Source organism: Ursus americanus, chromosome 27 (genome assembly GCF_024610735.1).
Source record: "Ursus americanus isolate L20-20 chromosome 27, mUrsAme1.1.p, whole genome shotgun sequence".
Lineage (NCBI taxonomy): Eukaryota > Metazoa > Chordata > Mammalia > Carnivora > Ursidae > Ursus > Ursus americanus.
Genome location: NC_142153.1, coordinates 6,617,062 through 6,639,467, shown reverse-complemented (window position 1 = coordinate 6,639,467; position 22,406 = coordinate 6,617,062). Strand labels below are relative to the sequence as shown.

At 43.3% G+C, this 22,406-nt stretch overlaps 1 long non-coding RNA gene across 5 annotated transcripts in view; it reads right to left on the bottom strand.

Annotated features, from left to right (window-relative positions):
* The window catches only part of LOC148107604 (uncharacterized), a 31,623-nt gene extending 27,550 nt beyond the window's left edge, over nucleotides 1-4,073 (bottom strand). For 3 of the 5 annotated variants that reach the window (XR_015721954.1, XR_015721957.1, XR_015721955.1), the window contains exons 1-2: nucleotides 3,994-4,073; nucleotides 131-2,015 (exon numbers count right to left, since the gene is read on the bottom strand). This is a non-coding gene — a long non-coding RNA (uncharacterized LOC148107604). The remainder of the gene's footprint in view (nucleotides 1-130; nucleotides 2,016-3,993) is intronic. The other 2 variants (XR_015721956.1, XR_015721958.1) reach the window with 2 other exon arrangements.
* Between the last annotated feature and the right edge of the window lie 18,333 nt (nucleotides 4,074-22,406).

Here is a 22,406-nt window from a genome sequence, read left to right as displayed (position 1 = left end):
CCAGGGAGAGACCTGCTGCTCGAAGGCCCATCAGCCATCCTCCTGTGCAGGAATCCAGCATCTGCCACATTACCGGCCTCACCTTCTAAGCCATTCACAGTCCAATTACACCTCACATATCCACACTTACCCCCGACTGCTTCTCCCCACCTTCTTCTCAAGGTGATGTGCAAACACAAAGTTTCTCCTCCTTCCCTGGGGGAGATCCTGCTGCTTCTTCCACCCAGAGGACCTCTTCCTTTCTTTGATGCAACTGGAAGTGCCTCTTCCTTCAAACCCAGACTGATTCCACATCTTCCATGAAGCCACATTTTCTCTAAGCTAACCCCACATCTCCTTGCTCATCTCTGGTTCACTTCTGCCATTACCTCGTGACTCCCTCTTGAGCTGTTCTGTAACTCTTCTTTCTGGCTGAATGGAGAGCTCCCTACAAAGTCTGTACCTTCATGCTTCTGTGTTCCCTGCAGGGATACAGACTAGATGCTTCATCAATAACGAAGTAAATCAACCACAAAGAACAAAATGATATTAAATAATTATAAATAAATAATGTAACAAATAACTTGCTTTGTTGAAACCAATAGGGATTTTTTTCCTGTAATAATTGGTCTAATCTCGGGGCACCTAGGTGGCTCAGTTGGTTGGGTGTCTGCCTTCAGCTCAGGTCAGGATCCCGAGGTCCTGTGATCAAGCTTCACGTGGGGCTCCCTGCTCAGTGGGGACTCTGCTTCTCCCTCCCCCTGCTTGTGTGTTCTCTCTCTCTCTCCCTCTCAAATAAATAAATAAAAATCTTTAAAATGAGAAAAAAAATAATAATTGGTCTAATCTCAGATGTAATAATGATAATACTTGCAGAGACATTCTTATCTCTGAGAAATACATTAATGCATTAATTGTATTAACAATAACAATTGCTCCAATTTACTAAGCACTTACTCTGTGCTCAAAACAGCGAAGTATTTTACAGGCATGATCTTCCTTATCTCTCATATTATTATAATATTATTACAATACCATTTCGCACATGAGGATCCTGAGACACAAAGAGGATGTGACTTGTCCAAGGACACACAGCTCATGCATGGCAGAGCACACATTCCAATGCCATAGTTTAGCCCAGGACTTGTACTTTTACATATGACCTCATTCTTGCTCTTGCTAGCATCCCTGCACACATTCTACAGGAGGGCAGTCTGAAGTGTGGAGAAGAGCAATAACCATCAGCCCAGCAAAAGGGGAGACTCTTCAGGTAAATATGTGGAATGAGCATAAGTACTTATATCTGCTCCCTCCTGAAACAGCAGCACTATTGTAGTAAAGAAGTAGACCCACAAAGACAATGAGAGAAGAAGCTATAGCAGAAGAGAGAAAGCAGCAAAATCCCAGGAGTCAGAGAGTGGGTGGGACATCACCACATAGGGCAGACAAAGCCGAGCAGCTTATCAGTCCACCCAAAGGACCCTGGGGGTCCCAGAATGAAGGTGCTGAGTTCTGGGGAAAGGTGGGGCAAGAAGAGATACCGAAACTAAGACCATCCGGAAAATTTTTTTTGGATTTTTATTTATTTATTTTATTTTATTTTATTTATTTATTTATTTGAGAGAGAGAGAGAACAAGAGTCAGGGGAGAGGGGGCAAAGGGAGAGGGAGAAGCAGGCTCCCCTGCTGAGGAGAGAGCCCAATTCAGGGCTCGACCCCAGGATCCTGGGATCATGTCCTGAGGCAAAGGCAGACACTTAATCGACTGAGCCACCCAGGCAGCCCCATCTTGAAACTCTGATACAAAAATATCAGGCTCCCAAATCTCCTCCCCATTCCTGTACAAACAAGGAATGGCTCCTTTTATAAATCAGCTTGGGCTGTCATAACAAAATACCATAGCCTGGACGGCTTCAACAATAAACACTTATCTCTCACAGTTCTGGAGTCCAGGGAGCCCAAGATCAAGGTGGCCAATTCGATTCCTGGTGAGAGCTGTCTTGCAAATGGCTGCCATCTTGCTGTGTTTTCATGTGACTGAGGGGAGGGAAAGAGGAAAGCTCTCCGTATCTCTTCGTATAAGGGCATTAAGCCCATCATAGGGGCTCCATGTAATTACCTCCCAAAGGCCTCCACCTCCAAATCCTGTCACATTTGGGATTCCTTTTCACATGGAATTGGGGAGACAGAAACATTCAGCCCATAGCACCCCTCCATACCCCTGCAGGGTGGACTTCAGTAAAGAGCACTTGAGACACATTGGCAAGCATGGGTGAACTATGAGGCTGAAGAAAGAAACTGAATGATGTCTGTCTACAGAAGAAAGAAACCATCCCTCCTCATGTCCCCTTCCAGTCCCAGTCTGCAAATGCCAGTCACAAGATATACATCCCAAGGCAGGAGGTGGGACAATATTTTCTCAAGAAACAGAATTCTGTATTAATAAGCAATAACCCAGAGTAAATGTACAGTTATATTTGAGGGTTTCCCCATGAAAAAGCCCACTTGCAGCCCCACCACCCATTAGTGATGCCTGGGAGTCAATGCCATGCCACAGTCAGAGAGCTTCACATCAACTCTTGAGTCCTTTATTCTGAAATGTGGACAGACAGCAAAGCTTCAATAGATTTTTAAGGAAAGCACTCAATATGAAGACCAAAACAAAGAAATGAATTTTTTATCAGGAAAGAAAGACAATGTGGAAAACAGAAGAAAATTTCCAAAGATCATCAATATCTTTAGAGAGATATAAAAAGATGATCTGCTCATAAAATGAGAGTAGAATGCTGTAATACCAAAATGAGAGCAATTAGAGAATAAAAAGCTCCTTTTAAAATAAAATTAAAACGAAATTACGAACATTAAAGTGTTTTAAGTCTAAAGATTCAATGAAATCAAGAAAATATAAGTACTTTTAAAAGGAAGAAGAAGGAAGGGGAGGAGAGGAAGAAACAAACAAATGAGCTATAGATAAGCAGACAGGAAAATATGATGAGCAATTCAGGAGGGTCAACTCATAACTAAATAGAAGTTCTATAGAAAAAGAACATAAAAAAATGGAGAGGAAGATATTAAGAAAGACATGAAACAAACAATGCAGGATAATTCCAATCTGGGCAGATTAACAGGGCCTGTATATAACCAATGCAATGAACGAAAAAATGCCAACAACGAAAAAAACCTAATCATGAAATTTCACACTCAGGACACAAATGATAATTGAAAGAAAGAGAGAGAAAAAGAGGAGAGGAGGGGAAGGGAGGGAGACAGGAAGTTTACATATGTAATGTGCTAGAGATCTGAATGGCACTGGATTCTCAAGAACAATACCAAATGTTAGAAGCCCTTCAAAGTTCTGAAGGAAAACATGATTTCCAATTTTCAATCTAGAATTAAACATTTAACCTAACCATTAATCAAGTTTGAGGCTAGAACAAGACACTTTCAGACATGGAAGTACATAAGAGTTCTATCTCCCATACATTACTTCTTAGGAGCTACTAGAAGATGAAATTCAGCGATACATACATACACACATACACGCACATACATAAGCACGCACGCATGCACACCCACATACATACATACACATACATACACATGCATACACACACATGCACGCATACACACCCGCATACATACACATACATACATACACATGCATACACACACATGCATGCATGCACACCCGCATACATACACATACATACATACACACGCATACACACACATGCATGCAAACACACCCGCATACATACACATACATACATACACACACACACATGCATGCATACACACCCGCATACATACACATACATGCATACACACGCATACACACACATGCATGCATACACACCCACATACATACACACTGTTGGTTTGCAAGCTCCTTGGGAGCATCCCAGGTGTAATCTGAAACCAGCCCCTGTACTCAGAAGGCAGGGACAAACCAAAGAAAGAAGCAAGCCACTCCAGGCTGGTATGTGGCCGTTTTTAATAAGCAAAGGGAACTTACCTATAAGGTTTGTCTTGGGTGGCAAGATGACGAGTAGATCTCTGTACCAGCTCACCAAATCTTACGAGTTTATGTAGAGGCCTTCGCTGGGTTCAGTCACGTGTGCTGTCCAGATGGTCTCTGCACCACATCACTATCTCAAGGCTGTGTCCTTGGGGTAGCTTCTGGAAGCAGGGAAGCCAAATGGAACCCATATTCCAAGGACAGGGAAGGGGGGCAGGGAGACTCTGATTGTCAGGGTCCAGCTCAGGGGTCAATCAGCAGTCATGTCTTCTCAACAAGCATCCTAACACAGGCATACATACATAAAAGTAAAGAAGGAGAAGTAGAGATTACATCCAGAAAGAGGATGCCTGGATCCAGAAAGCCAGAGATAGATTCAAAAACCAGTGAAAAGAAGCCCCAAGATAGCCACGTCCCACACCTAAGGAAGGGAGCAGAAAAGCAGAAGATTCAGGAGGAAGATAACCCATAGAACTAACACACACACACTGGTAGTTCTGCTTCTGTATCAAATTCTCACCAACACTAAATAAAGCAAATGAAAAGAATGTCTAACTCTAGGAAAAACAAAAGTTTACATAAGAGCAAAACTATAACAATAACACCCTCTGTGGCTTAGCAGCGAACAACATTTGTATGAGCCTAATAATGGAACAATGTACTACTAGTTTATGATGTGGGAAACAAAGGCAGAAGAAAAATTATTAAATTTCCTTACTACCTACAGCCCGTTGACAAGTCCTTGAAACAGGCAGAGTGACATTCCTCTAGGGACTCAACTGCCTTGAGGTTGATACTTTGCTAAGGACAACAGGCAATCTTAGCCCAACTCCCAGGACCCTGTGAGTTTACATTAACGTGTACAATTTCCTTTGGAAACTTCCTTTATCTCTAAACCCCTCCAAGATACATGTTGGTGATCATCCCCAAGCCTATGGCCCACCAATATACATCTCATGACTAATGGTCATGACTAAGGGGGTCTTATGACTAAGGTTTTATTAGATGGTAATAAAGGGCCTTTTCCCAGCAATAACTAGCCCCCTCAAGGTCCTGGAAACCTTGCTTCCAAAATTCCTTGGAGACTTACCCTATCCCTAACCCCCTCCCAACTTGGAGGTATATAATAGGCCAGTCCTCGTGACCCCAGTGCAGCTCTTTCTGCCCAGTGGTCCTGTCCCCATGCTTTAATAAAACCACTTTTTTGCACCAAAGATGTCTCATGAGTTCTTTCTTGGCCGTTGGCTTTGAACCCTAATGTCTTTCCTACATCAGTATGTTGAGAAGATTGAAGGAGTGTGTATGCATGTCGGTAGAAGGAGTAAGAAAGCTAAATCCTCAGCCAACTTTATTCCTATCTCTGGTTTCTTGCCTTGACAATTCCCTCTGCCTAGAGCACTGCCCCCTCAACAGGACATGGCCCACTGCCCTTTTTTATTCAAGTCTCTGCTTACATATCACTGCTTTGGCCTAAGTGTCTAAAATAATGCCCCCAACCTATAGAACTCATCATCTTTGCTTTATTTTCCTTCATTACATTTCCTAACATGTATAGTACAAATCTTATTGAATACCACTGACCACATAGTAGATACTTAATTGGTTGAGTAAAATAATGAATGAATGACCATGATTCAAAATCAATAGTTAATATTCATCCTAGCTTGAGTTTCCCCAGCAGCAGACCCTGAGACAAGGGTTAATGTGAAAGCTTATTTGGAGTGGTTACCGAGATCTGGGGTGAGGAGGAGAAACAGGGAGTTATTCATTAATGGGTGCAGAGTTTCAGTTTGAGATGGTGAAAAATTCTGGAGATGGGTACTGGTAATGTTTGCACAACAATATGATGTACTTAATGTTGCTGAATTATACACTTAAAAGTCATCAAAATAATAAATTTCATGTTATGTCTATTTGACCACAATAAAAAAAATGGTATATATATATATTTAAAAAAAAAAGGCTTACTTGGGAGTTACATAAAATACCACAGAGGCGTGGAGAGAGGCCAACAATAAGGGTTCATGATCAACCCAAATCTACCAGGGGCAACCAGAACTCAATCCAGCAGAGAAAGTCTGGTGCAGTGCGTGCCTCAGGGTTAGCCAGCAGTGTGCCAGACTGAGGGAATTACACGCCAAGGCCCATCAGATTGGCAGCTACCTCTGGGGTAATTCCTCGGCACTTCTGGCCTGCCCTGAGCACAGACAGAGCGGTCTCTGAAAAGTCTTCAAGCAAAGAGATGCAGATATTGGCAAGTAGAAGCAGGCCACCTGCGCTGAAGAAGTAAGGCCAAAGGGACAGGGGTAAGGCACTGACAGGTGCTACGATGACTCAAATTGATAATATGCCCAGGTTCCTTAGGAACACGGAGTTAAATACCACAAGACACAGCCAGGAGAGTGAAGAGGAGTTGTATCCGGGAAACAGGACTGAGGCATGGGAAGGAAATTGCTCTATGTTGCCATAAATTCTTCTAATTCTTTAAAGCATTATTTCACTTTTAAACTATGTCCATATCTTATTTTGAAAAAAAAAAAGATGAATTTTAAATGAGTGTGAATATCACCAGGAAGTCATCCCACACTGATTTGGTTCTAATTTTTCATAAGAAAATGTTACAAAATGATTAACCAGCCCTGTGGAAAGGAAACTCAGGGAATGTTAATTGAAGGGAACTGTAGCCAAACATCCTGGAAGCCAGTAATCATTGCATGCAATTCTGAAAACGTTTTGTTCAGCTCCTACTATGTGCCAGATACTGCGCCTCATACTGGCAAGAGGAACAGTGAACAGGTGAACAGTGTCCCTCCAAACTTCATGTCCACCCAGAGCCTCAAAAATGTGGCCCGACCTGGACATAAGGTCTTTGCAGATATCGCTAGTTGAGAGCGGTCGTACTGGATCTGGGGAAGCCCTAAACCCAGTGACCGGTGTCCTTATCAGAAGGCCATGTAAAGACAGACGGACACAGAGGAAATCCCCTGTGAAGGTAGAGGCAGAGATTGGAGTGATGTGTCTATACACCAAGGAATGACAAAGATCATCAGCAACCACCAGAACCTAAGAAAAAAGCACAAAACTGATCCTTCCCTAGAGCCTTCAGAGGGAGCCTGGCCCTGCCGCCACCTTGATTTCAGAATTCTGGCCTCCAAACCGGTAAGGGAGTACATTCTGTGGTTCTAAGTGTGAGGCGATTTGTTACGGCAGCCCTGGGAAGCTAGTACAATCCTCTTCTCAGAATTTTGTGGTCTGGGGAGGTGGCCTGAGCTTGAGAAGCTGTGTCCTTCACCCTCCTTTGTCTCCCCCCTGCTGGCTGGAATGTGAACCCAATGAGCTGAGCTGGAAGAGCCAGCCATTCAGACCAGGAATGGAAACTGTACGGTAGGGGAGGTGGGTCAACTGGGTGGAAGCATCTGGCCATTGTGCCAGCCTGGGAATGCCTGCCAACTGACCTGTGACTTGGAAATGAGCACCTACACTCTTTATGCCCTTACTATTTGGGATTTCCTGCTACTTTTTGCTGAATCTAATCTTAATTCATATTGGAAGACAGATTTACAAATGCAAATATGCAATTCAATGTGGTAAATAATATTACAGAGACAGGCCACAGTAGGGGCACTAAGGAATAAATGATTAACTCACCCTGCAGAGATCAGGGAAGACTTCTCAGAAAAAGCACCGGCAGCTGGTTTTAAGAACATGAGAAGGAGTTTGCAGATAGCCAAGACATGGGATGGCAGGTCGGCGTTTCAGAGGGACATGGATGGTGGAGGGAGAGAGCAGTTCCATGGAACCACCTGTACTTTTGCATGGCTGACATAGAAGGTACAAGGCAGGCCAGGGAGGGCAATAGATGATGAGAAAACCAGCTGATGAGAAACTCAGAATGCCATTCCTGGGTGCTGCACGTTCTCATGTCACAAAGAAGAGCCATGGATGAGCGTGCAACACTGGAGTCATATTATCAGATTAATTTTTAGAAAGATCACTTTGGCTAAGGCTTGGATGGTATGGAGGGATCAAGAAGGGAGTCAAAGAGACCAGGAAGGAAGCCATTATAGTTGTTTCTTAGTTTGATGATGACAAGGGTTGACATGAGTGCAGAGGGCCCCAGGGACAAAAAGGAAAGGACAACTTCAAAACTAAGGAGGCCGTGGGCTATGAGAAAAGACAGCATCCAGGAGGACTCCACTGGGCTGACTTGGAGCATGAACAGGTAGAGCATTACCTGGGACGTGAGGCACAGGGGGAGGAGCAGGTTTGGAGCTGAATGATGAAATGCTAAGGATCAGTTTGGGTCCCAATCAGCCACATTGCTCCATTTCCAGAGGGCTCCCGTTAGCTTCTAGCAACAAGGGCCACTAGAGGGCAACAGGGAAGGAGAAGGATGAGGCCTGCTCCACTTGCTTCCCATCCGCCTGCCCCTGAGGTTCCTAACCCTGGCAGCAGAAGTAGTGCAGATGCTCTTGCACCTTCTACAGCCAGCCTGATGCATCCCTTCAGAAAGAGAAGCATGGTCAGTGTCCTTCTCAGAGCCCTGAGTCCCAGCCTGTAGTTTCTCCCACCTCCTGAGGGTCCAGCCCCAGCCACGGTGTGCTCTCTGTACCTGGTCTCAATGTCAGCTCTGCAGAGGGCCCGCAGAGCCTCTGGCTTCCCTCAACCACCTCTTCCTGGCTCCCCTGGCTCAGTGGTGGTGGCCACTTCACTCTGCTTCTTCCATGCTCTAGTGCCCTTTCACCGACATCCCATATTAAAGGTTTTATTTGTATGTATTTATTCGGCGAGAGAGAGAAAGAGAGACCAAGAGCAGGGGGAGGAGGAGCGAGAGGGCAGAGGGAGAGGAGAAGCAGGCTCCCCGCTGAGCTGGGAGCCCGATGCGGGACGCGATCTCAGGACTCTGGGATCATGACCTGAGCTGAAGGCAGATGCTTAACTGACTGAGCTACCCAGGTGCCCCCAATGTCCCATATTAAATTCAACTCTAATAAATACTGGGTCCTGAGGGATATAGTCATTGGCCCTCAGGGTGTCTTAGGGAGGAGACCCCCACGCCCACGATGAGACCCCGGGTTGTTTCTGTCACCCCTTGGGGTCTCCTGTGAGGCAGCTTGTGCAGCTGTCCAGGAAGTGGTGATCAGTCTGGAGTTAGGAAGGGAGCACTGGTGGGCCCTCAGCACGTCCGTCCCCTGGGGAACAAGGGAGCCAGAAGAGAAAGGGCTGAGGATGGAACCCTAAGGGGCCCCAAAGATGAGGAAGCCTGAAGAGGAAGAAGCGAGGCCAGGGGCTGTATAAGGCACCAGGACCTGAGAAAAATCAGTGAAGCACAATATTTCCTCCCCGGGAGAGGGGAGTTTTGAGAGGGAAGTGGCCCTTAAACGAAAGCTAAGGTAAGGACTGAAAAGCAAACAGTGACTCAGCAGGCACCACTCGTGACCTTGTGGAGGGTCCTTCCAGTGGAGTGGGGGACACAGAGGACAATGGGAGAAGTTTGAGGAGTGAATGGAAAATGAGACAAGGCAGACAGAATATTAGCTAGAGGGCCCTTGGAGAGTGTTTCTATTTTTACCTGAGAGACTTGAGCTCCTTTCCAAGCTGCGGGAAGGAGCCGGCAGCAAGTGAGGCTGACCTGCGGGAGGGAACGGGCAAGAATGAGGTGAGCTGGAAGATAAGCCTGCAGCAGCCAGTACCCCACTTCCTCAGAGGCTACTCATCCAGCCGCCAGCCATTTCAGAGTGACTAAGATGTGTCGGGCAGTGTTCTAGATGCTGGGGATAGCAGTAAATAAAAGAGATAAAAATCAGAGGATGGAAGCCAGGTGGCAAAAAGGGGCTCAAGGTGCAAGGTCTAAAGGAAAATCTCATCAGGTTTCTGGAAAGAAGGACAATGGATTTAGGAAGCTGACTTCCTCTTTCGGTTTTTGCCCTCTGGGTCTCTCTTTCTCAGGCAGGTGGCCCCAGGGTGAATTATGCATCCTTGATTTGGGACACAGCCATCCAGCCACAAGATAAGGGGAATACCCTATCTAGCTCAGAAAATAACCTGTTAAGGGAGGCACAGAGAGTAACATGCTAGTTCCAAACGCCCTTTATATGGCCTTGGGCTCCACAGCCTACGGGGATAGTTTTGACCAATCTTTTGGCTTTAATGCATGGCCGCTTTCTTTCTCACTAGATACTGTCAGCGCAATTATAACTGATTACTATCATTACAAACATGACACACCAGACACGTCTTAAAAGGAAGACAGCAACTACTGCACAGATCCCAAACTGCAAGGGGCAGTAAGAGTTGATCTCATGCAGCACAGCACTGCAAGGTGGATGAGGCTGAATTATTAGAACAGCCCTTCCCAGTTCTCCACAGTTCCAGGCCTTCTCCCTTCCAATCCATTGGCCAAGCATGCCATTTCCAATTTTTTTATTATTATGATATGTTAGTCACCATAGAGTACATCATTAGTTTTTGATGTAGTGTTCCATCATTCATGGTTTGCATATAACACCCAGTGCTCCATGCAGTACGTGCCCTCTTTAATACCCTTCACCGCGCTAACCCATTCCCCCACTCCCCTCCCCTCTGAAATCCTGTTTGTTTCCCGGAGTCCCTAGACTCTCATGATTCATCTCCCCCTCTGAATTCCCCCTGTTCGTTTCCATTTTCAAAACCCTCAGCATACAAAGACATGATCCTTGCCCACCTCTCCAGCAGCTCCCTTCGAAGCAGCCTCCTAACAACTCTACGTTCCAGCCACATGGATGTGTCATGCTCTCTTGGGAGGGTGCTGATCTTTCTCTGTCTGACACACCTTTTCCCCATTCTTTAGCCAACTTCTACTCAACCTTTCAAGCTAAACCCAAGTAACACCTGTTTTAGTAATCATTGTAACAGAACCTATCACTAATTGCCCTTAACTTCATGCTGGGCATTTCGCAAGCATTTTCTTTAATAGTGGTAACAATCTTGCACCACAGTTGTTGAGACAGAGTCAGGTGAAACTGTATCCCTCACCAACCACTCAGGAAAAATTTAGCAAACAAAACACAGTTCCCTGAATCAAAATCACTGGAAGCTTATTAAAAGACAGATTCCCAAACCCACACTATCTACAAATTCACTGATTAATTTGGCCATGGGCCTATTACTATTTGTCAATGTAAAAAGTTGGGAGCTATTACTCAGAGCCAGAAGAGAAGAGAGTGTGTTCTCAGCATTATTTGTTCATAAGAAATAAAATCAGAGCTAAGATTTTTTTTTTTAAGATTTTATTTATTTATGTGACAGAGAGACAGCCAGCGAGAGAGGGAACACAAGCAGGGGGAGAGGGAGAGGAAGAAGCAGGTTCCCAGCCGAGGAGCCCGATGTGGGACTCGATCCCAGTACACCAGGATCACGCCCTGAGCCGAAGGCAGATGCTTAACGACTGCGCTACCCAGGCGCCCCTAGAGCTAAGATTTTAGCAGTCATAAATATCAGTCCCCAAACCTGAGTGTAAGAAATATCCATTTTCTTTTCAATTCAAGTATAGTTAACATACAATGTTATATTAGTTTCAAGTGTTACAATATAATGATTCAATAATTGATTCACATTACTCAGTGCTCATCATAATGAGTGTGCTCTTATCTTCTTCGCCTGTCTCACCCATCCCCCTACCCTCCTCCTCTCTGGCAACCACCAGTTTGTTCTCTATAGCTAAGAGTCTGGGTTTTTTGTTTGTCTTATTTTGCTTTGTTTGTTTGTTCTGCCTCTTAAATTCCACATATGAGTAAAATCATATGGTGTTTGTCTTTCTCTGACTTATTTCAGTTAGCATTATACCCTGTAGATCCATCTATGTTGTTGCAAATGGCAAGATTTCATGCTTTTTTATGGCTGAGTAATATTGCATTGTGTATGTGTGTGTATATATATATATATATATATATATATATATATATATATATATATCTTACATCTTTTTTATCCATTCATCTATGCATGGACATTTAGACTGCTTCCATATCTTAGCTATTGTAAATAATGTTGCAGTAAACATAGGGATACAGATATCTTTTTGAGTGTTTTTGTTTTAGAAATATCCATTTCTTTATTCTCTTTCTATCTGATTTTCAGTCCTCATCCATCTGGGAGGAACTGATAACCTCACTTCAGAGAGCTCAGCTTCATGAGGTGCTCAGAATCTGCACAAGGACCACCAGAAGCCCCCCACCCCACCAGTCATAGTAAGTGCTGGCATCCACATTGGGCACAGTTGCAGGGGACTTGGAGATCAGAAGTCTTGCATCTTGCACACTGTGCCCCAGGCATCGGAATCCTTGTTGAGGCTGGGAATCCCCCAATTCTATAGGATGACCTCCCATTTCTAGTGAGCTGCCATAGCTGGTGATGCAGCTTCTCACTGCTCAAAGGGTCCTCTGGCCACCTCCCTTTCCCCCTGTCACTCAAAATCTCTTCCTCCTCTCTCTTCTTCATGCAAAGCTCTCCTTCCTCTCCCTTTCTGTCTCCAAGTCTCTCATTCATGACAACTAATATAGCCTATGCAATCAGCACAAGCCTTAAAGAAAACGAAATCCTGGTGGGCAATGTCCTAGGTACAGAGCTCCCCCATTCCCTCCTGAAGAAAGCTGTCAGTCATGGACACCAGAGTCCATTGCCATGCAGCCATCCTAGTAGAGGAGAAAAAAAGGCAGACTGTCTAACAATACCAGGGGCCACAGTCCTTGCAAGACGTGTAAAGATACTGGGGGGGGGGGCTCAAAACTCCTAAAAATGTATACTTTCTATAGGGAAGACAGACAGACCTCAGGATAAAAGAAGGGGGGGGATGAAAAGGGAAGAGTTCTAGAAATAGAAAAAGAGAGATGAATCCGTATTACACGAAGAGTGCCAACAAACAGAAAAGCAAGAAAAAAATTTGGACAAAACACTTAAACTTAAATACTTGATGGAAGAAAGAAGACAAATAGCCAGTAAAGATAAGAACAGGTGCTCGCCCAGGGCAATGCAAGTTAAAACCACAGTGAGGTATGGGTGCCTACCCATCATATTGGCCAAAATATAAAAATCTGGTTATCAAGTGTGGCGAGAATGCAGAGAAATGAGAATCTTTCACATCCTCAGTAGGAGTGGAAATTGTTAGAATCACTTAAAAAATAAGCTCACCTTATCTAGTAAATGTGAAGATATGAATACTTGTATGACCTAGCAATTGCACTCCCACATACGTACAGTAGAGCAGAAGCTCTCCCCACATGGTCCAAGACCTCCTACGGATCCCTGAAACCTGCTCAGGGGCTCTGCAAGGTCAAAACTATTTTTGTGATAATACTTAGACATATTTTCTTTTTCCACTGCATATTATCACTATCACATACTTGTAATTTTTAAAATGCCATTATGACTTAAGAAAGTCCTTAACTCAGTAAAAGGTATTAGTTTTATTAAATCTCAGCCCTTGATAAACATCTTTTTAACATTCTATGTGATAAAATGAGAAATATACCTGAAACACTTCAGTTGCATATTGAAGTATGAAAATTGTCTTGAGAAAAAGCCCTTGTGTAACTGTTTGGGTTGTGAGCTGAACTATTTTTTCATGGAATATCATTTTTGTTTGAAACAAGTACTGACAGATAAACTATGGTTATTCAGACTTGAATATTCAACAGACATTTTCTCAAAAATGAATGATGGGAGCCTTTTGCTCTAGGGAAAACTAACATTATTTGTTGCCGATGGTAAAATTCAACCTTTCAAGTGAAAATCAGAATCTTGAAAACCTTGTAATTACCACCATGAGCTTGACAACTTCCCAATACTTTAAGACTTTTCTAATGAGATCAGTAGTGATATTAATGAATGTGATCTTCTGATATCTTAAAATGAAATGTGTCACTATTTTTAATACCTGCATAACTCAGTGAAACCAAAGTCTAAATGACCAACATGTGACGTCACAAAATCATACATGAGTAAAAGATCCACTCAAAGCACAAGGTAGACCAATAAATTTTAATGTAACAGAGTATAAAAAGGTCATTGATATGGTTTCACATTGCAACTAACCTTTAGAGAAATTACTAGTTGTCAAGTTTTGGTACACAGTAGTCCCTCCTTACCCACAGGGGATACATTCAAAGACCCCCAATGAATGTGAAAAACCACAGAGAGTACTAACCCCTATATATATATACTATGTTTTTTCCTATACCTACATACCTATGATAAAGTTTAATTTATAAATTAGGCACAGTAAGAGATTAACAATTAATAACAAAACAATTGTAACAATATACCATAATAAAAGTTATATCAATGTGATCTCTCTCTCAAAATATCTGTCTATGCTGTACTCAGCCTTCTTCTTGTGATGATGAAAGCAGATAAAATGCCTTTGTGATGAGATAAAGTGAGGTGAATGTCGTAGGCATCAACCTTCTGATGAGGCATCAGGAGGATTATCTGCTTCCAGACTGTGGTTGATGATGGGCAACTGGAAAGTGAAACCACAGATAAGGGGGTCTACTGTAGTATCAGAGAAAAATATCCACAATTATCTGAAAAGGCTATTAAAATATCACTACCTTTTCCTAATACATATTTGACTGAGGCCAGATTTTCTTCATGTACTTCAACAAAAACAACAATTAATAATAGATTGTAGAAGGGGCGCCTGCGTGGCTCAGTCAGTTAAGTGTCCAACTTGGTTGCGGCTCAGGTCATGATCTCAAGGTCGTGAGATCCAGCCCCTCTGGGCTCTGCGCTCAGTGGGGAGTCTGCTTGTCTCTCTCTCTCTGCCCCTGACCTCACTCGCACGCTCTCTCTCTCTCTCTCTCTCTAAAATAAATTAATTAATTTTAAAAAAAACAATAAGATTGTAGAAGCAGTTGTAAGGATCTACCTATCTTCTCTTAAAGAGTTTTTTAAATGTAAAACAACACTCTTCATTAATTTTTCTTATATTAGAAAATAGAGTTATGTTTCACAAAGGTATGTTATTTATGTCAACACAAAAAGGTTTATTATTTTTGTATTAAGACTTTATTTTTTAGAGCAGTTTTTGGTTCACAGCAAAATTGAGGGAAAGGTACTGATATTTCCCATACATGCCCTGCCCCCACACATGCACATCTCCCATTATCAACAGCCCCCACCAGAATAGAACATTTGCTACCATGGATGAGCCTATACTGACACATCATAATCACCCAAAGTCCATAGTTGACAATAGGGTTGACTCTTGGTATTGTTTATTCTATTGGTTTGGACAAATGTAAAATGACATGTATCCATCCTTATGGTATCATACAGAGTATTTTCACTGTTCCAATATCACCGTTATTTTAAATGAATTGAGTTTTCTTCAAATTTTTTTCAGTTTTAATGCCTAATACAATAAATATAATTGAACATAACTCATATAACCAATATTTTTTAGGGTGCTCAATAATTTTTAGAAATAAAAGGAGTCCTGAGGCCCAACAGTTTAGGAAGTTCCATTGTAAAGAAATACTTGCTCATGAGCAGCAGGAGGAATATACAAGAAAGTCTCTAGCAGCACTACTAGCAGGAGAAAACTGAAAACAACTCATTCAACATCAGAATAAATCATTAATAAAATATGGTATGTTCAGACAATGAAATACTATACATTAGTGAAAATTAAGGGTCTAAAACACATGTAACAACAGATATTAATTTTGCTAATATAAGGTGAAGGGGGAATAAAGAAAGTGGAAGGAGAAAACATTCATTATAAGTCCATTTATACACAATTAAAAAATAATCAAAGGTAAAAACAAAATTTCAAATCTAAACTATCTCTATTTAGTTATGCACATTACCAAGACAAGCAAGGGAGTGATCAACACAAAATTCTGGGGAAAGGTTGTCTCGGAGGATAGAGCCATGGAAGAGGTTGTGCAGTAGTGCTCTGGGAGCTCAAAGGATAATGTTTCATTTCATCAATTGGGAGTAAGTACATGGGTATCTGTTGTATTTTATTCTTCATACCATACACATGTTTTTAAAAGATTTTGTATCTTTCCAGTTTTTATCAAAACAATAGCAATATATAGATGAATAAAACATACAAAAAGCTAAGTCAGCTTCGAAAATGAAGAGTAAGGTGGGAAGACTGTCCTTACTAAAAATACTATAAAACCAAAGGAATACACAGTACAGAACATGCATGAACAAACACAGGCCAAAGGAAGAGAAGAAAGAGCTGAGATGGAGCCCTGTGTAGGTATGGGAATTTTATAGCCCCACAAAATAACCTGGAACAAACTATTGATACAAGGGTTGGGGGAACTGGCTCACTAGATTAAGAAAAATAGAGCTTTTTGAAATCCAGCATTTCAAGATGGATTCCAGAAGAATTAAGAATCTTAACTATAATGCAAACAGACAATGTTGCCGTATGTTTATAATGTAGGGTTAGAGAAGAACTAGCATGTTTATAATGTAGGGTTAGAGAAGAACTTCTTTTAAAAATCTAAAAAGCATAAGGGAAAAATTTAATGGATTCGAAAACATCAAAACTAAGGAATTTTGTACAATGAAGGTTCATTGACAAATAGCAAAATGGAAAGAAATATTTACAGCATCTAAAACTGACAAAGGACTAATACTGAAAAATCTTCAAGGAACTCTCTCAAATCAAAATATCAACAAGAAAAAGTCAGAGGCCCCAAAAGAAAATAATCAAAACCACGAAGAGTCAGTCAGTTTGTAGCAGAAAAGTCCACGAGCACAGCAAACACATGAAAATATGCTCACATTGATTAGTAATTAGAGAAATGTAAATTAAACATCAAGGCTCCATCACTTAACATCTACCAGCTTGGCAAAAATCAGAAAGCTAGATAATGCCAGCGGTTTTCCAGGATATGGGGATATAGGAGCCTTCGGGCAGTGCTGTTGCAGTGTAGACAGGTGCAGCCGTTCTGGGGACCATTCTGGAAGTGCGTAGGTTCAGCGTTCAGATACTCTATGGCCCATACACGCCACTCCTCGGTATAGATGGCAGAGAAATTCTCAGAGGTGCACACCTGGGGCTGCTTGCTCCAGCGCTGATTGCGGGATCAGGGCTCATTTCTGAGGGAAGGATGGAATAAATACGGTGGATACAGAGTGATGTACTCTGCAGTGGTTAGAAGCAACAGACCTACAGCAAGAGATATTACAAACATATTGCTGAATTTAAAAAGGAAAGAAAAAAAACCCAATTCTGTTTATGTACATTAAAATACTTATACACTATATGCTACATACTACAACAAAACAAACTAAAATGAAAAAATATATATCAAGTATGTTAGAAAGGCCTCAGGCAGGGAAGGAGAATCACAAGGAATAGCATAGGACGAAGCCTAGCACCAAGAAAGGGGCCTGGAGAGAACGTATGATAAGATGCCCTGAAACGAGAAGCATGAGTAACTAAATCTTTGCACCTACAGTAAAAACAAACAAACAAAACCAATAGAGGAACAAGAGTCTGGAAGTCATAGCATGGCTGCCTGGGCCTCCCTGAATGCCACCTGACCCAGAGGTCCAACCCAACAGCTCATGGTAAAAAGACAGAGCCTCCAGGGCCACCACCTCTGACCCTCTACCACTGCCCTATATAACAATGAAGAGCTGCTTACACTTCCGTAGGCTCAGTGTGCATTTGGATGGGCAAAAGAGTAGAGATCCGGCATATTAGAGGGCTTTAGAGACACCGAACCATAGGTGAGATGGATGGACGGATAGATAGACAGACAGACAGAGAGATAGATAGGGCAAGAGCCAATTCCTTGAAAATCTTTCTTTCTCTCCATATAAATGAAATACATATCTGTGTGCATATCACATATGATATCTAATTGATTATGATATACATATACCATATTATGATTTTTATAGTTTTTCTCATATCTACTATCTCTATATAATTTTTCATATCTAGTATCTCTCTATATAGGCAGAGATTTCTAGAGTGAGATGTAGTTCATCTATATATAGAGAGAGGAGATGCACTCAAGGAATTGGCTCACGCTACTGCTGGGGCTGGCAAGTCTGAAATCCACAGGGCAGGCCAGCAGGCTGCAAACTCAGGGAGGCATTGACACTGCAGTCTTGAGGCAGACCCCCTTCTTTCTCAGGGTAATCTCAGGTTTGCATTTAAGTCCTTCCAGCTGATGGCGGGAGGCCCATCTACATCACTGAGAATAATCTCCTCCACTTAAAGTCAACCAATTATAGATGTTAACCACAGCTACAAAATGTCATCACACCACCACCTGGGTGAGTGTGTAATTGAATAACCAGGAACTATGGACCAGCCAATTTGACACATGAAACTAACCGTCACAGATGGCATCCGGATCAAACAGGAAGAGTCTTTGGCAACAACAGACTGATTACGGCCGGTTGGGCACCTAGGGATATCTGCTCATGAATTCTGTCCAGGTAGAACAGTAATATCACCTCTTCTCCCTTCTTTTCTACCATTTCCCCTCCTCACCTTCAGCTTAGCTCAAGCTCTGTCCTATCACACAGGTAGTAACACCACCCTCTTCCTTTTACAAATGAGGAACCTTGTTCAGAGTGGTAATTTACATAACTTGCTCTAGGCCACGCGCTAGCGCTGGAATGTCAGCCTGAGTCTGTCAGATTCCTTCCACCGCAGTAACCCTGCTCTCAGTGTCCTACATCTTCCTGAGCCCCTTCCCCCAGTCATGTCAGCTGCCTATTCCTTGAGCTCTCATAATAGCTCACAAAAACCTCAGTGTTAGCTCATACCTCTCCATCGTGTGTCTATTCATTTTCCTGTCTCCCCACCAAAACCCAAATCCCTGGCCCTCTCCATGTATTCATTGCCTCATCCGACTCCGGCGTATACATGGCAAAAACAACAACGGTGCCCAGTGGTCCCCTTTCCCAGAAAAAATGGAGATACAAAGAGGTAGGGAACCTCAGCGTTTGCATTTCCATGATGACCCTGTCTCCCTGGCCACAGCATACTGATCTCAGGGTAGAGACCTGCCCCAGGCTGGGCCAGTCAGATCATCTCATGGGAATTTGAAGCCTAAATGAGTAGAGGCCTCCAGTAGTGACAATGAAGAGGAGGCTACTTCATGGCAGCGACCAGAGAGTAGATGCATGAATCTTGCTGCTTGAGGTGTCCAGAGCTGCCCCGCCGTGCTTTCTCAAGCCTTGGTTGTTCAACAGTTCTCTGATTCACTATCCTGAATTAATTCGGGTGAAGGTCAAACCGCTAAAACAAAGAGCCCCAAATTGCAGAGGCTCAAACAAAGCAGAAGCTTATTCCTGGTATAGTAGCAGCCGCCTGGGACAGTTGGGCTCCATGCAGTCACAGAGTGGCCACAGCTCTGATACCTTCAGCACCCTGTGCCCTCACAAGCCTCCCCAGCTGAAGCTACTCCAGCCCAAGGGAGGAGGGAAAGATGTGCAGGGCTGAACCCACAAGGTCTTAGGGGCCAGGCCTAGAAGTGACGTGTGCAACTCCTGTTCATGCTCATTGGCCAGAAATTGGGCATCCGGGCATCCGGGGCTGTCAGGGTGAGGCTAGGAAATGTCATCTCTGGCTGGAAGAAGGGGAGAACAGCTCTGGTGGACATTAGCAGTCTGCAGCTATTACAAGTGTCTAAACACGCTCCCCTTTCTGCCCCCAAACTAGTCAGAGTCTGTTTCTATTGCTTACAATCAGGAGACAATTAGTTGACATCATAGGTGTCCTATATTCCTGGTGAGTGAAGTGTTCATTGATTGGTCCTGTAGAGTGTATGCCTGGGGGCAGGGCTGCTGTGGGAGATCAACAGAAACTAATCCTCCTCTGTCCGGGGTCAGGAAAGGACACAGATTTTAGGTCTCACATAATCACAGCCTAGTTAGTGCTCAGGTGAGAACTGGTAAGAGTCTGACCTATAAGGAAAGGCTGTTCTTGGGGACCCAGATGTCTGCCTCAGGTAGTACAGGGCCCAATGCCAAAGCCTTAGCAAACTAGCCCCCTCCCGTGTATAAAACGGGCAACATGAGGAACCAGGGCCACGTTCAGAGGTCTCAGGGTTGCACACAGACCCCCATGGAAATGACCAGATGTAGCTATTTCTTCATTTAGGGTCTGTCTCTTCAGAAAAAGGGGTACTCCTGTGCCTAAGCACCCATGAACATGACCCTCCCCCAGGCTAGCCCAAAGTTCTTCAAAAACAGGATTCCCCAAATGCTTTTAGAGTAGAGGCTTTCACGATCATTTGATAAGCCAATAAGCTACTTCCATTTCCCAAATAGGACTGAGCCCTCCCAGGTCCAGAGGGACCCAGAACACAGCCAGCCTGAAAAGGTTCAGGGACAAATCCACACCTGCTGCACACCCAGTGGGCCACCTGCCAGACTCCACAGTACCACCCCCTCCCGCTCCTCACCAGTCTCTCTTGGAAGAAGCACAAATGGGCTCCTGTCTGTAATGAAAAGGGTACTTATAGCTCACATGTTATGCACAGGGGAATTCCCTTAAGTCACACACAAAAAAGAGAGAAGGAAAAGGTCCATATAGCTGAAGGGGGCTGACCCTGTACACAGGCAAGGGGACATTGAAAGCTGTTTTAAACTAATCTTATAGATGTACATCTTGCTGAACCAACTACCTGTAACTTCATATTCATTATCTCATTCGTGCAGGACCTCATGTAAGTCTTAGAGCTCTTAAACAACCCTCTGAGAGGTATTATTGTTATTCCCATTTGACAAATGAGCTAACAGGCCCTGAAACACTGGGAGGAAAACTTCCTACAAATCTTGATATAAAATCTGAACTTCATGGCATTGTAATATCTTAAGGCTGGGTGGTTTCAAGAGCTGACCTAATTCTTACACCAGCCTTGAGCGAGATACTAAACAGTTGCAGGGATTCAGGAGACAATTTCACCACTTCCCTTGGCTACTCTCACAAGGTCCCTTGTAAATTCTAAATCTTAATTGCAGGAACTTCTTTTTGTTTTTGTTTTGGTTTTTTTGATACAGACACAACTGTTAAAGCATGGAAAATGCCCCCCAAATTAACCTGAAACAAGAGACTCCAGATTGGCCTAAACCACATTCTCCCCAGGTATGCTCAGCAAACGAGAAACCCCGTGTACATTTTGCAACAGGGAGCATTCCACAACTCTAATTTAATTTCAGGTAAGACGAAGCATGGATAAATAGCTTTCCTCCTGGGCTGCTCTTTCCTGACCACAAGCGATCTTCACTGGTAGGCCCTGCTTGTGCTTTAGCTGTGACAGGGATTGCCAAATTCCAGGTGCATTTCCTGGGTTTCAGGCCACGTGTCCGAGGAGACTCAAAGCTGTGAGTGGATTGACAGCAAACATCAGTGTAACACACTCAATTTCACTTAAAAGACATCTAAGTCTCAAAGCAGACAATCCATTAGGAACACCTCTTTAAAATCTATTCACAGTCCCAATGGACATTAGCCCCATTTGGGTCACTGTCAAGGACCCAAACCAGAAAAGCACCTTCTGGGGCGCCTGGGTGGCACAGCAGTTAAGCGGCTGCCTTTGGCTCAGGGCATGATCCCGGCGTTATGGGATCGAGCCCCACATCAGGTTCCTCTGCTGGGAGCCTGCTTCTTCCTCTCCCACTCACCCTGCTTGTGTTCCCTCTCTCGCTGGCTGTCTCTATCTCTGTCAGATAAATAAATTTTTAAAAAATCTTAAAAAAAAAAAAAAAAGAAAAGCACCTTCCATCCTAGGAATAAGAAATCTCCCCAGGGTAGTAAGACCTGCCTAAGAAGCTGCATGTTTACTTGGTCCTGTCAGTCGCTGGTTTCATTTGTCAGTTTTCAATTAGATGCTGTCACACACACTCCCCTCCACTCTTCCCCACCCCAAACTACTTGGGTTCGTTTTACGCTGGTGGCTGGGAGCAGGGATTGATCTCTGGGCTTTTTCATCCTGCCTGGGATCCTTCTCACTCACACAAGCTGTAAAATCTAATTGCTCTTTGTCAAACATCTATATTGCTTTCCATATGACTTGTTAATGGTGCTCAGAAGAATTTCAATGGCAAAACCCCTAATTTTTAAAATGCTATTAGCAAGGAGGTAACACTGTCAACACTTGCTGGTAATGACACTCCAACTGCCTTTTGCATTTTAAGTTTATTTATTTATGACTAAGGCAGAAACGATACTGTTTCGGCGGGGAATCGAGGACAGCTCTTGCTGCCAAACTCATTTTCCGTCCCCTCAAAGGCCCACAGTGGGGACAGTAAATGTGTCGTGTGGAGAAGATTGCAGCCGCAGGGTAATTTGCTTGAGAAACTTTGCTGGACAATTTTGCGCAGTGTGGAGAAGAATATTTCGCTTTTGTTGGTGTTCAAAATTTGGCGGTACTTAC